The sequence below is a fragment of the Macaca fascicularis genome, chromosome X (assembly GCF_037993035.2).
Source record: "Macaca fascicularis isolate 582-1 chromosome X, T2T-MFA8v1.1".
NCBI classification, from domain to species: domain Eukaryota; kingdom Metazoa; phylum Chordata; class Mammalia; order Primates; family Cercopithecidae; genus Macaca; species Macaca fascicularis.
The window spans coordinates 119,345,833-119,357,474 of record NC_088395.1 but is presented as its reverse complement, the minus strand read 5'-3'; the positions used below and the strand labels follow the sequence as shown (position 1 = coordinate 119,357,474).

Below are 11,642 nucleotides of genomic sequence, written 5' to 3'. Positions count from 1 at the left end.
TGGTTTCTCTTGAAAACTCAGAAGTTGGTCACATTGGACTGCCCTTCCCTGTAGTGGCAATCAGGCTGCCCCTTTCACATGGGTTCTGCCTTCTTGCAACCCCTATCATTGGCGTTGTCTCCTGACACTAAGCCTAAGGGTTATTACCTGTGTGTGTGTGTGCATGTGTATGTGTGCGTGTGTGTGTATGGTAAGAGATACATAACAAAATTTACCATTTTAACAATTTTTAAGTGTACAATTCAGTGGCTTTAAGTACATTCAAAATATTACACAACTATCACAATTATCTAGTTCCAAACCTTTTCATCATCCCAAACAGAAATTGTACTATTAAACACTAACTTCCCACTCCCTCTTTCTCCAGTCCCTGATCACCACTACTCTACTTTCTATCTCTATGAATTTACCCATTCCAGATCCCTCGTGTAAGTGGAATCATACAATATTTGTCCTTTTGTATCTGGCTTATTTCATTTTGTGTAATGTTTTCAAGGTAGACATTTGATTTTTTTCAATGGACTTTATTTTGTACAGCACAGATGTTGATTTTTATTGTGCAATAAAGGCATATTTTAAGAAAAAAAATAAAGGTCGGCCGGGTGCGGTGGCTCACGCCTGTAATCCCAGCACTTTGGGAGGCCGAGGTGGGCAGATCATGAGGTCAGGAGATTGAGACCATCCTGGCTAACACGGTGAAACTCCTTCTCTACTAAACAAAATACAAAAAATTAGCCGGGCGTGGTGGTGGGCGCCTGTAGTCCCAGCTACTCAGGAGGCTGAGGCAGGAGAATAGTGTGAACCCGGGAGGCGGAGCTTGCAGTGAGAGGAGATCACGCCACTGCACTTCAGCCTGGGCAACAGAGCAAGACTCTGTCCCCCAAAAATAAAAAATAAATAAAAAATAAAAGTCAAACAAGACAGGTAGTTTGGGATGAGGAATCTTGACTTCTGAGCTTAAAATGATCCTCCTTTTTTCCATATCGTTATATGGAGGTTTTTAATGTATAGTATCTAGGCAACTCAGTGTCTTTACACAGGTGTTTTACAGCTAGTGGTTAATTTTCCTGGTCTTCCCCAGAGGGCTTTCTATACTTTATAGTCAGGATATGAAGACACAGGGATGCTGTGGGGATTAGTCAAATGTGTGTGGCACAGTTTGTTGTAAAAACGAACTCTCTGGAACTAGTTTTCACTCTCTGCTCTTAACTTCCACAGCTTTTACTGTCAATACCATTCATTTGGCACTTAGCACATGCTTGTTAGTTGTCTTTTTATATCCTTGAAGGCAGGAGCTAAGTCTCATGCCTGTTTTTTCAGTCTTGTCTATAATAACAGCTCAATCAATGTTTGTTGATGTTGGCCTCCCCCTCCCCCTCTCTTTTAAGTAGCGCAGGCAATGCATAGCTTTAAATCCAAACTCAACTCGGTTTAAACAAACTGAAAGGTTTTCAGGGTGAAAACAAAGAAGTCTTGCGTGGCAGGATAGAAGGCTTGGAAGACCTGGGTTAAACAGAAGTGCCAAAAAACTGTTTGCCACAGGTTAAGAAGTGACTTGCACACAGCGTGACTCACCATTAAGTTCAGAGTTCTGCTAACTCTACTCCATCAAAATTTGGAGAAGAGTAATAACCAAGCAGGGTTTGATGAGTGGATGTTAAAGGAATTAAGTGTTTTAGAGGTTTCCATTGCTCCAGTCCATTGCTCTACAGCACCAGTCACTGTGGGGAAAGGAAAGCATGTTAGAAAAGTGTTTTGAAGGTAACTTCAAGACTAGGGGCAGGCATACTACAAATGTAGCCACCAGGCCTTTGTTACCAGGATTTTTTTTTAAATAGCATCTTCCATAGTAGCAAAATATGGGAAATAGCCCAAATTTGCCTCCATTTCTTTTTTAGAGATAGAGTCTTGCTATGTTGCCCAGGCTGACCTTGAACTCCTGGCCTCAAAGGATTCCCCTCCCTCAACCTCCCTAGTAGTTTGAACTATAGGCATGTGCCACCACCGTGTCTGGCTCCCAAATCCCCATTTAATAAGGGGATGAGTCATGAGTAAAGGAATTTTGGCACAGCTATGCAATAGAATACTAAGTTATAATAAAATAAATAAGGTAAACATAGTTATCCTGAGATGGAAGAATATTTCAAATACATTATTGAGTATAGAAATGCAAGGTGTGCCATGATTAATGATTCCACTTGTAAGGAACAAAAAGGGAATATGCACTCACGCTTGAATATGCAAATAATCTATTTGTAAGATGACATACAGTCATAAAGAGAATGGGACTATGGGAGCAGAGTGGTGGAGAAGAACTTTTTCATTGTAGTCTTTCAGTACTTTTTTGTTTGGTGTTTTTGTTTTGTTTTGTTTTGTTTTTTTGAGACGAGTCTCGCTCTCTGACCCAGGCTGCAGTGCAGTGGCGCGATCTCAGCTCACGGCAACTTCCGCCTCCCAGGTTGAAGTAATTATCCTGTCTCAGCCTCCCAAGTAGCTGGGACTACAGGCGCGTGCCACCACCTGCGGCTAATTTTTGTATTTTTAGTAGAGACGGGGTTTCACCATATTGTTCAGGCTGGTCTCCAACGCCTGACCTCAAGTGATCCACTCGCCTCAGCCTCCCAAAGTGCTGGGATTACAGGCATGAGCCACCGTGCCCAGACCAGTACTGTTTTATCTGAATTTTTCCATGTGCATGTTTAACTTTTTTCACTTGTACAGCATTGATTTTAACAAATATCCTGTTGCCACTGTGATAGGTAGGGTAGTAGTCCTGCAGCATATACCTGGCCCCCCATCTAGCTCTCCTGTCTACTCCAAATAACAAGGCTGAAATAATCTTTCCTTGCTTCACAAACCAGGTGTCTCCATATCTTGAACATTCAAAAACTCCCTTTCTCCATGAAAAATTACCCAAATAACCTCACTTCATACATAAACAGAACCATAACGATAATCATTTTGTGCACACTCCTGCTTCTGAATCTTTCCACAGCTCCTGCACACTCCATGACATGCAATCGTCCACTACTTTTCCTGAAGTCAGAGTTGGATTCTGAGCCCCTATTTACTGTGTGATAGTGTTTCCTTTAAGCACACTTCCTCTTGCATGCCTTGATCCACGGCCCCCCAGATGGCTCCCATTAGGCAGGCTTGAATTGGATGTCACTCTTTCATTGGCATGAGTCATTATAATAGCCTTGCGCTGTCAAGGCCTTTACATTTAGGCTTGTTTCCTACTTGAAATGTTTTCTAGGAAATATGGATCTGTAGAGAATGGTGGTTTCCATGGTAAATGTTCCTTCATATTTGTTTTCTCAAGTTCACTTCGGAGATACACAGCATGATTTCCTCTTTCAGTACCAGAACCACAATAGCTTTAAGTTGTCATGAAACTGTTGAACGTTAAAAAAGAAATCTCACCCACCCTGCTTAGAAAAGGGGTAATTTATTATTCTAACTGCAGGGAGTCAACTTCATATCCACCCCAAAATTGTAGGAAAAGAGTTGACTTTTTAAAATAAAGCCACAAAACCTACACGACCTTGGATGTAAATGCTTAAAACAGATGAGCAGAATATTGGTCCCCTAACACATCTAAGACTCTCCATTATGTGTCATACACAAGTAGGAACACATACATATGTGGAGTGCTTTATAGTTTTCACACACATTTTCACACCAGTGTCTTTAAGTTAATAGGGCATGTCTCATAGCATTTATTTACAGGTAGAAAAATTAAGGCTGAGAAGTTAAGCCACTTAACAGAAGTCACACAATTAGCTAGCAAGTGCCAGGGCCCCAAATGAATTCTTCCTTTGGTTCCAAATTCCGTGTTATTTTGCTACGCGGACACTGTTTCTTTGTGCCTTCGTTTTCCCAGATGTAAAATGGTAGATTTTCCGTGTCCCAGGATGCTGTTCTCAGCCCTCTCTTGTTTTTAACCAATGTCAGTTTTTTTCGCAGCCAGCAGAACACCACAACGACACTTCATGTACTTTCCCCCCTCCTGATTTAATGAATTAAGGGGGAAGAAAAGTTACCTATTCGCAGAGAGCTGGACACTACCATAAACATAAAGGCGTACCAGAGTCGACCGACACACTGTTGCATTCTTTTATGAGACTGAGAAATAAAGCGTCTCATCTTTCTCTTCCCAGCAGTAGCTGGGGTAGAACACAGAACTACACAATAGCCTCTTGTTTAGTTTTATTAATTTTGAGGACGGGTGGGACAAAGGGATCAGACTGGCGACTCCAGGGCCCAATCGCAAGCGTATACTAGGCCAGGCCGGGCCAACGGGTAGCTGCAAAAGAATGGTGGGCGGGACTTACGCTTCAGGGGCCCACTCCGCCCAGGCCGGCGCTTCCAGCCCGCCCAGGGGCGGAGCCTCTGCAGAGCCCCGCCCACGACCCCTCCTCCCTCGCCCCTCAGCTTCTGCGGCCCGCCAACGGGAGCCGGGCAAGCGCCCGGGGTGGGGGAGCGGAGGAAGAAAGGAGGGTGTCTCGCAGAGCTGTGACCTCGGTGGGAGCCTGCTGGTAATAGGAAGCAAGAGGGGAAGGAAAACGAAGGAGCACTGCACTTTCCTGCATTATTTTAAGCAGTCTTTGGTGGAAGGTGCTTTTCAGCATTTCTATTATTTGTTTTTCTTCCTCCAGCAGTGGGGCGGGGAGCTGCACTGCCTCTCCCACGCGACTATGCCGCGCAGTTGCCGCAGATTATTATTGTAGTCTTTTGCAAAACCCTTTCCTTCTTCCCAGCCAGTCACGGCGCAGACTCTCACGGCTACGGCAACCGAGTCGTGCCCCTCTAGTGGGAAGGCGAGAGCGAGGGTCCCCTGCTTTCGCCGGAGCTCCCGGACCCCGCGGTTCAATTGTTTGAAACTTCCCCGCCCCCCGGCCCCGCCTCTCTTCCGCGCTCCCCCCACTCCTCACTTCCAGGGTCCAGGCAGGCTCCCGCCCTTCTTTCCCCGCCCTCTACTCCGCCTTCCTCCCTAGTCCACCCCCCCCGCCCTGCTCCGGGGCGGTCCTAGCCGCTCACCGCAAGAAGAAAAGCCACCCGTGCGTCCCCCTCCCCTACCTCCCATCCTTTGCCCAGGAGCTGCCTTGGCAGTCACGCCCCTTCCTTCCGAGGAGCTTTCTGGCTGCCTAAACTGGTAGACCCTCTGAATTACTCCTCCGTCTCCTCTCTCTTTCGCCTCCTCTTCTCTTAGTTCTCTCCGCCTCCCCCCCAACTACCACCACCTCCAGTCAGTCTCGCCTCCGACCATCCGCTGCTCCACCCTCTGGCCCGGTATCCTGCCTGTCCACTGCCACCAAGGAGAGCCCGGACGGAGCAGCGAGGAGGGGAGCAGCCGGGAGTTGGGGCTTCCCCCCTGCCCATCCCTGGCCGCTGGCCCGGGACCGAAGCCACTTGAGCGAGCAGAGAGTCGTCACCTTGTCTTCGTTGCCTTCAGGGGTAGGAGACGCGTGGTTACTTTTCGCGGGGAACTGGGGCAGGAATCCATGGTGGCATGAACTTGGTCGTGCCCTCGGCGTGAGTGAATCGATCTAGGCGCGTGTGGGAACGTCCGTGTGTTCTACTTTCTTTGCAGCTCGCCATTAGTTTTTTTGGATGTGCAGCAAGTTAAATCGGTTAGAGTGTGCGCTGCTTTCCCGTCCTACTTAGGTGAGGAGATGCTAGTGGGTACCACTACTAGTTGGTACTTTTACTTCCTTACCTCCTGGGGTTCTTGTGGGTCTCTAGGTAATTAATCACATGGAGGAGCTAAAGACCCGAGGGAAGCTGAAATCTACATTTAGCCCAGCATGCATGTCAGTGCTTATCTCAGATAACTAGATAGGTTTCTCCTAAGTGCTTAGGCTTGGGGTGGGGACTCACACTCCCTGAGGCGGGAGCAGGAGGGGTAGGACCGTGAATTCTTGAAGTTTTAAAGTCTGTGTAATCTAAAACACAAGGCTACTCTTTGAGATGTGTGGTGGTGTTTGTGGTGCCTGTGGTGGTGATAGTAATGGTGAGGAGAGAGTTGCCCCTATCTGCTTAGAAGATCCAAAGATGTTAGTAAATAGTTTTGGGGGATCAGGCAGGTGTCTTGAGGGTCCAAGCCTGGGCCACTGCACGTTGGTGCTTCGACAGTAAGATGGGCTTCATGGGTATGTGAAAATGAAGAGAAAGAAAAGTGGGAGGGAAAATAACAGTCTTCAATAGACTGTGAGCAGTTCCTGGTAAATTGCCACTAATAATAATATAATAATTTGCATAAAGGGACTAAATAGAATTAAATGAGCAAGGAAAGAGAAAGTTGGTGAGAAACAGCATTTTCAATCTCTAGTGTATGTTTTAGAACGAATTTTTCAACAACCTGGGATGTTTAGTTCAGTTATCCTCCCTCCCCGCCATGAAGAGTGGAAGTTGGGAGGCAGTTTAAAACTTTTATGAATATAACCCTCTTCTCCCATTGAGAGAGGAAGATAATTAGTCACCATAATCTTCAATGATGAAGGGCTAAGGGTATTTAAGTCTCCTTGAGCTACGCTTTGTGAAAAGTTCTTTCTCAGGCCAGCCTTTGTGAAGCCTTCTCAGTTAGACCTTTCAGCACCCTCATTTAGTAGCTAAGAATAGTTTGAAATGCCATTTTGAATGTGGTATACATTTTCATCCATCTCCCACCTATCTTCAATTGGACAAGTGCGTCAAGGTTGTAAGTGATGGTGTTCAAAGACTTATTACTGAGATGTCCTTAACCTATTGCTTATTTGGGAACACATTATTTACATACATTTAAAACTAACTTTGGTTGATTTTAATGAGGGAAAGGAAAGTAGGAAGGTAAAGAAGGAACGTTACAGGGTGACAATTTTAAAGGCTATCCTGTTTCAGATCAGCTGGGAGGGAAAAGCTGGCCTGACCAAACTACATTTTATAACTAGCCTGGGACATTTTAACAGCCAGGTGGTTGTAGAGTAGTTGCCTCTATTTACAGATGATAACTCAGGTTCCAACTATTCTGTATGGGTTTATCCGGCGTCATTGACAGACACTTTCTGGCACTACATCATACTTCATTTTAAATTACTTCTTTCCTTGGAAAAGTTTGTGACTTTGTAAAATTGAAAGTGCTTTTTCTACCTTCATGGTCTAGATGTGAAGTAAGCCTCTGACCACGATTGGATGTGGAGTCACTTTTACATGAAATTTGCAGATCTGTTTACCTATTTAAAAGATTTTAGAAAGGGAATTTTAATAATTCATAGTCGATGCAGTTTTGGATTTGGAAATTAAAATCTCATTTCTGGTTTATGAATTTGGATTTATTAGACTAATTCCCAACTAGGACATTTGTAGAGTTGCTTTTTCTTTCTGAGGTTTTGTAAAGACCGCATCAGACTCTAGAATGCTTTAAGAATAGCCTAATCAGAAGGCAGGGGGATGGATACTATGACCTTGAGGTCCCATTGAGTGCCAGAATTCTAAGTGGGTACATCTGCTTCTGTGCCTCTCCCAAGAGCCCTCTCCCAGGGCCTGCGCCTTCTTTAAAAGGGTGTCTTTGTAATTAAGCGGCCCTTCTTCCCCATCCCCCTTTCTTCTTTTGATCCAGCTTTTTAAGGCCTTTTTTTCCATTTGGAGACAAGAGGGGTTTCTCACACTTTCCTGTTCCCCTCTTAACGCTTCTTTTCCTTTACCCCAGAAAAGTCGCCTGAAGTTCTCAGGATGGTTAGAAGTTGTTTTGTTTTGTTTGGGGCATGGGGGTGGAGTGGGGGAGTTGTTACCAATGAGGAGAAATAGAGGATATATTCCCTCTTGGGAAATGCTTGCGACCAGGTAGCCTCCTCCATGGAGACTGAGCATTTGGAATGCATGAGAACAGTCTATTCTTGGGGACTGTCTGGTAGAAATTGTCCTTTGCACCCATTAAGCCCAGCTTAAACACACTGAAAGGGGTAGGGAGAGGTGTGTGTGGTCGTAGTGGAGCCTTTTAGGATGGTAAATGGGTAAATGTTTCCAAATCTCCTATTACATCATCTCTTTCTCCCATGGATTCAGTAGGTTTAGTGATCTGCTTGACAAGTTAATTAGCTGGGGACTAAACCAATTTGTTTAGAATTGTGATCCATTGATTTCCTGTCCCCAGGAATTTTTGTTGGTGTTTTACTATGATGTGTTGTCTTTAGTCTTACTTACTTTTCCCTCCTTGCCGCCTTTTGTGGACTTTGGTCCAAAATCTAGGGTTCCACCCCCAAGTCAAAGGTTAGAATTTTGTCCCAGGAACTAAGGGGGTATTAAACAGGCTAGCCATACTACATTACTCTCCTCCATGGTGGGCTTCTGACCCCTTTTAACCCAGAGAAAGGAGGGAAGTCGCCCCTTCCACACACAACACACACAATCTGAACAAAAAAAAAAAAAAAAAAAGAAAAAGAAAAAGAAGTCATTTGCTTTATAAAAGAATCCACAACAGGTTTCTTTGTAAGTACTAGCTTTCCTAGTTAGTGCCTTTAAACTATGACTTGATATATAAAAATTCACTCTAACTGGGCCTTCTCGGAAGTATATTTATTGCATAAAGGAATACATAAGAATTTGTAATGATTATCACTTAAATTAAGTGAGGCCATTATTTGGCCTTTGAAATCTTTTTGTTATATGGAATGGAGTTAGTTAATTGTCTAAATCATCCTGGCTTGTAATAATGCTGGCCACGTTAGCTCCGGCCTACAACTGCTTGCAGAAGAAAGCTAGTATTACTTTTTGAAAATAAATCAGACTTTATAGATTTTGAACAATTCTAAGGATGAGACTATCCACCCCATATAGGTAAAATATTTTATTTCCAGTTACTGTGTTTTACTAACCCAGGGATCTAGAAAGTTATTTCTAGTAAATAATGGCTCCTGATGCCACTTTTAACCTAAGAATCTGCAATAAGATTTCCTAGTGAGCCTACTGGTGAGAAGGACCTGGGCTCTAGGCCCAACCGTAACTCGGTTTACTACCTCTGTTAAGTTTTTTTTTTTTTCCACTGTAAATTGTGGATTTGGACAGGGTGATTTTGAGAGCCAGTTCTCATAAGTTTATGGTTTTCTTTCTAAGCCTCAATATCGAGTATGAATGTGAATGATTGCTACTAGAATGAAGTGCAACCGTTGTTAGAAATTCAATCATCTAGTCATCATGTTAAAAAAAAAAAAAGATCCTGTAAGGATATATGAATATAGATGCATCATGTTTTATATTTTAACAACCCAACATTAAGAAGCTAAGACTCGCCGGGCGCGGTGGCTCAAGCCTGTAATCCCAGCACTTTGGGAGGCCGAGACGGGTGGATCACGAGGTCAGGAGATCGAGACTATCCTGGCTAACACGGTGAAACCCCGTCTCTACTAAAAAATACAAAAAACTAGCCGGGCGAGGTGGCGGGCGCCTGTAGTCCCAGCTACTCGGGAGGCTGAGGCAGGAGAATGGCGTGAACCCGGGAGGCGGAGCTTGCAGTGAGCTGAGATCCGGCCACTGCACTCCAGCCTGGGCGACAGAGCGAGACTCCGTCTCAAAAAAAAAAAAAAAAAAAAAGAAGCTAAGACTCTATCCAAAACTTCAAGAATTCCATCATCCTAACAGATCACCTGCTTTCATTTTTTCTAGTTCCTTTCAAGTCCTGGTTCCTGTACTAACATGAATTTTAGAAAATTGGAGCCACAGATATATACAATGTTGCTTTTCAATAAGAGCCCACCTAAGACTTAGCTTTGTAAACCCATGTGGAGGAAAGAAGTCAGAATCTGATGGAGGACACATGAAGACTCCCATATATTTTGTTTCTCAAATGCCAGGAGAAGCTGATGGATATAATAAGTAATCCCTAAACACTCTGTGATTCGGGAATTGTTCATGTATCTAGCAAGGCTGTTAATTTAATTCCTTTGACCTCCTGTTATCTCTCCCCCATTCTTGTTAACAACAGCAACAACGGCAACAAAAACTAGGGTCCACTGTTTACCTTGTCTAAATCATTGGCAATGATTTTTAAATCACTGTATAGTGATATGCCATCAAGTGAGTACAAATTTGGGTGGACTATGAAATCTTCAGAATGAGAAAGGAGAAGCAGGACAGCACAGATATACTTGTTTTATAGCATGGAAAATAATACGTTTAAATTAGACTAAAAGATAGCAAAGAAACTAAGGATTTTAGACAGTGAAATAAAAGACAATACGTGCAGCAGCAGAATGGCCCACGCGTAATGGGTTCTTCATCTGAGGTCTTCACCATGTAGTGAAAGTTCAGTTTCATAGTTCTTTGATTTTCCTTTGATAACAAAGGTATGGTATACATGTGATCTCTAAGATTTGATGGATTCACCGGACATGGTGGCTCACGCCTGTAATCCCAGCACTTTGGGAGGGAGTGGCGGGCAGATCACCTAAGGTCAGGAGTTTGAGACCAGCCTGTCCAACATGGTGAAACCCCCGACTCTGCTAAAAATACAGAATTACCTGGGTGTGGTGGCGCATGCCTGTAATCCCAGCTACTTGGGAAACTGAGGGACAAATTGCTTGAACCCGGGAGGCGGAGGTTGCAGTAAGCCAAGATCACGCCATTGCACTCTACCCTGGGCAACAAGAGCAAAAAAAAAAAAAAAAAAAAAAAAAAGATGGATTCATTCCTGGAAACCAGTGGCTCATCATAAATTACATTAAATTTCTCTAACTGGAGTAGAAAGTGCGGTACGGGTTTTTAGTATTTAGAAAGTACCAAATGAGGAACAGGAACTTTTTTTTTTTTTTTTTGGTAATATATGATCCTGGAGAAAATGCAAATGGATGTATTTGCCAATGTTTCCTAAGGCAGCTGTTGAAAATCTACTCTTTTAAGTCTTTGGGCTTGCCTTGACGTTTGTAAAGGCACTTTCACTCTTGCCCTAACTCTATGAAATATCATTAGCCTGTGTGACTTGAAGCCGGGATCTGGTTTTCTCTGCCCGGCCCTTCTCTGGCTTACCATGTGACCAAGGGTAAATGAATTAGCTGCTCTAAGCTTCAGTTACCCTTCTGGGAAGCAAGGATATTAATACCTCACAGAGGTGTTTCGGCATGCTTCATATTGGGCACATGCTTTGAGGTCATTGGATGAAAGGTGTTTGCATGATGGCAAAGCAGGCTTATTATAGGGTCTTGAGCAGGTGTTCCTTTTTAATGAGCTTTGCTCTCTCATAACATACAGTGCCCTTTGGTGCCCCATTGCCTTACTAACTGTAATTACCATTAACCCAACATTTGTATTATTGGCCCTCTCGGCTTTTTGAACAAAAAAAAATTCAACAGTTTTGTACTGTGTGGTAAGTTGAGGTACAAATAAGAGAACTCTAGTATCTTACAGGGTGGTGAAAAATAGCTTCAAAAAGAAACGTTAGTTGAAAAGGACTATAGAGATCAGTGACTTCTTCAAAGCTCCTCCAAAAGGTGAAAAAGAATAAAGCACACTTCTGTGTGTGTGCGCATGCGCGTTTTAAGGGAGAAAGTTTTCAGTAATATTTGCTTGTGACACATACTGATGATAGCCAGTAACTGAAACCCAGCCATTGTAGCATTTTATACACAGCTGGTTTTTATTAATGATGGAATATTTATGCTTGCTGTACAATT

At 43.6% G+C, this 11,642-nt stretch overlaps 1 protein-coding gene across 5 annotated transcripts in view; it reads left to right on the top strand.

The window, feature by feature from the left end:
• The first annotated feature begins 4,432 nt into the window (after positions 1–4,432).
• The window catches only part of AMOT (angiomotin), a 68,656-nt gene continuing 61,446 nt past the window's right edge, over positions 4,433–11,642 (top strand). For 3 of the 5 annotated variants that reach the window (XM_074029150.1, XM_074029149.1, XM_015444153.3), the window contains exon 1: positions 5,078–5,457. The gene's annotated coding sequence lies outside the window, so the exon portion shown is untranslated. Of the gene's footprint in view, positions 4,618–5,077; positions 5,458–11,642 lie in introns of those variants that run through there. The other 2 variants (XM_074029151.1, XM_065538399.1) reach the window with 1 other exon arrangement.